Below are 3,563 nucleotides of genomic sequence, written 5' to 3' on the forward strand. Positions count from 1 at the left end.
AATCTACGAATTTGGAGGAGTTGCCCTGAAGAGTTGGAACTAAGACTTCTTTGGGTATGTTGAGGCTGGTTCTGGGAACATTGAAAATACCAAACTGGAAACAACTGTTGCTAGTGGAACAATACTGCTACTACTGGGGAGAATATAATTGGTGTGATGGTAATGATTCCCTTTTAGATTTTTCAGTTCTTTAGAACCCTGCTAACTCTGTTTCTGCCTCCTGTATGGACTCGTCCTGATGCTAACAACTCATGTCTTTTTGTCCACTCCTCTCCACTACTGTGCTGATATTATTTAGAATTTTAGTTCTCGATTATTATGCTATAAATATATTTTTATTTCTTTCTCTTTTCTTTGTTCGTTTTTGCAAATAAAAACTTAGGGTCTGAATTTCATATATCTTTATCAGATAAAAATTTTATTTTTCATTTATTATGTTTTTTTGTTAAAAAACAGCTTTATTTAAGGTATAGTTGACATACAATAAACTGAAAATATTTAGAATGTATGTTTGGGTAAGTTATAGGTATACACTCTTGAAACCATCACCCTTATTATATATATTATTATATAAGCATAATGAGCATACTTATCTCTACCTTCCCCCTCCCACCACCACCAAACTTCCTTGCGTTCCTTTGTAACCCTGCTCACCCACGCCTGCCTGCCTGTTTCCCCTGTTCCCAGGCAACCACCCGTCTTCTTTCTATCACTGTAGATTAGTTGCATTTTCTAGAATTTTTTTATAAATGGTTAAAACAGTGTATACTCTCTTTTATCTATTTAGCATAATTATTTTGATGTTCACTTATGTTGTTTCATGGATCAATAGTTTATTCTTTTTATTGCTGAATAGTATTTCATTACATAAATGTGCTACAATTTGTTTATCCATTCACTCTAGTAATAGACATTTGGATTATTTCCAGTTTGGACTATTACAAATAAATTTGCTATGAACATTTATGTACAAGTCTTTTGTGAACATATGCTTTTTTTTCTCCTGAGGTAATTCTTTGGAGTCAAATGGCTAGATCATATGGAAGGTATATATTTCACTTATTTATTTATTTAGAGACAGGGTCTTGCTCTATTGCTGAGGCTGGAGTGCAGTGGCATGATCTCGGTTCACTGCAACCTTCACCTCCCAGGTTCAAGTGATTCTCATGCCTCAACCACCTGAGTAGCTGGGATTACAGGCGTGTGCCACCATGCCCAGCTAATTTTTTTATTTTTAGTAGAGATGGGGTTTCGCCATGTTGACGAGGCTGGTCTTAAACTCTTGGCCTCATGTGATCCACCCACCTTGGCCTCCCAAAGTCCTGGGATTACAAACATGAGCCATTGCCCCTGGCCTGTATAGTTAACTTTTTAGGAAACTGCCAAACTATTTCTCAAGTAGTCATATTAATCTGTTTGCTTTGCTTTGAGGAAAGAGTGAGACCCTCTCATATTGTTTTATATTGTTTTATACTCAGTACTTGTTTTAAGAAAAATAAGGAAGTAAAACCAAAGACAGGCAGCCCAGTGCCAGGCCCAAAACTGGGCCTGGGCCTGCCTGGCCTAAACCTAGTAGTTAAAAATCAACTCATAACTTAGAAACCGATATTATTCACAGATTCCAGACATTGTATAGAAGAACACTGTGAAACTCCCTGCCCTGTTCTGTTTCTCTCTATCAGTGCATGAAACCCCTGTCACGTATCCCCGAGATTGCTCAATCAATCATGACCCTTTCATATGAAATCTTTAGTGTTGTGAGCCCTTAAAAGGGACAGAAATTTGCACTCGGGGAGCTCAGATTTTAAGGCAGTAGCTTGCTGATGCTCCCAGCTGAATAAAGCCCTTCCTTCTACAATTTGGTGTCTGAGAGGTTTTGTCTGTGGCTTGTCCTGCTACAGCTTGAGGCTGGGTAATTTATACAGAAAAGAGGTTTATTTGGCTCACAGTTCTGCAGGCAGTACAAGCACGGCACTTTGCATCTGCTCAGCTTTTGATGAGGCCTCAGGAAGCTGTTACTCATGATGTGTAGGGAGAGCAGGTGTGTCACATGGTGAAAGCACTAGCAAGAGAGATGCCAGGCTCCTTTAAACAACCAGCTTTTACACGAACTAATAGAGAAAGAACTCACTTATCACCAAAGGGATGGTGCTAAACCATTCGTGAGGTATCCGCCCCTATGATCCAAATACCTCCCACTAGGCCCCACCTCCAACACTGGGGATCACATTTCAGCATAAGATTTGAAACTATAGAAGTAGTTGAGTAATTTTACCTTTGAACTAACAGCATGTTAGAGTTCTAGTTCCTTTAAATATTTGGCAACTTTTGGTATGGTTAGTGTGTGGTGGTATTTTATTACAGTTTTAATTTCCAGTTCACTAATGACTATTGGTGTTGCCTGTCTTTCATGTGCTTATTTCCCATCCGTCTACCTTCTTTAGTAAAGTGTCTGTTCAAGATAAACCACATTGTGCACCATAAAATGTCTCCATGCTCTCTGGTCTCGGCTGCAGAAACGAGATGACGAAGGGAACGTCATCGTTTGGAAAGCGTCGCAATAAGACGCACACATTGCGCCGCCGCTGTGGCTCTAAGGCCTACCACCTTCAGAAGTCGACCTGTGGCAAATGTGGCTACCCTGCCAAGCGCAAGAGAAAGTATAACTGGAGTGCCAAGGCTAAAAGACGAAATACCACCGGAACTGGTTGAATGAGGCACCTAAAAATTGTATACCGCAGATTCAGGCATGGTTTCCGTGAAGGAACAACACCTAAACCCAAGAGGGCAGCTATTGCTGCATCTAGTTCATCTAAAGAATGTCAACGATTAGTCATGCAATAAATGTTCTGGTTTAAAAAAAAAAAAAAAAAGTCTCCGTAAGTTTAAAAGGATTTAAGTCATACAAAGTATGTTTTCGGACCACAGTGGTATTAAATTAGAAATCAATAACAGAATGATATCTGAAAAATCCCCAAATATTTGGCCCCAGTGTTGCTGTTAAGAAATCTGCTGCTAAATCTTCTTGTACCTTTGGAGGAGATATGCTCTTTTTTTCCTGGAAGCTTTTAGTATTTTCTCTTTCTCTTTGTTCTTCAATGTGCAATGCTCTTTCTACATTCTTAATCTCTCCTATTGGGCATGCAACCCTTTCCATCTGACTTCTTTTATCTTTAATTTAGAGATAATTGTTTTTATTATAATCTTAAATATTTGCTCTCTCTTTATTTTCTCTTCCCTTGGACTCCTGTCTTCAAGATGTCAGCATGTCTACTTTTATGCTCCATGGTACTTAACTTTTTATTTCTGTATTTCTCTCATTATCTTTTTTTCTGCCTTCTGAGAGATGTCCTCAGTCTGATCTTTCAGTTTTACAATTTTTCCTTTGGCTGCATTCAACTTGCTATTTATCTCATCTAGGAGTCACTTGGAAGCATAATTTTTTATACTTAATCTATGTATAACATCTGTCTTTCTTTATGACTTTTTTCCTGCTTCCTGTTACCAGTAGCTTTTTGACAATATTGGTTGTGCTTATTTTGTTTCATTTTTTTGAGACAGTC

General features: G+C 38.4%; 1 pseudogene; it reads left to right on the plus strand.

Moving 5' to 3' along the window:
- Positions 1-2,506: 2,506 nt before the first annotated feature.
- On the plus strand, positions 2,507-2,873 carry LOC108585307 (annotated as a pseudogene).
- Positions 2,874-3,563: the final 690 nt, after the last annotated feature.

Source organism: Papio anubis, chromosome 6, assembly GCF_008728515.1.
Source record: "Papio anubis isolate 15944 chromosome 6, Panubis1.0, whole genome shotgun sequence".
Taxonomy (NCBI): Eukaryota; Metazoa; Chordata; class Mammalia; order Primates; family Cercopithecidae; genus Papio; species Papio anubis.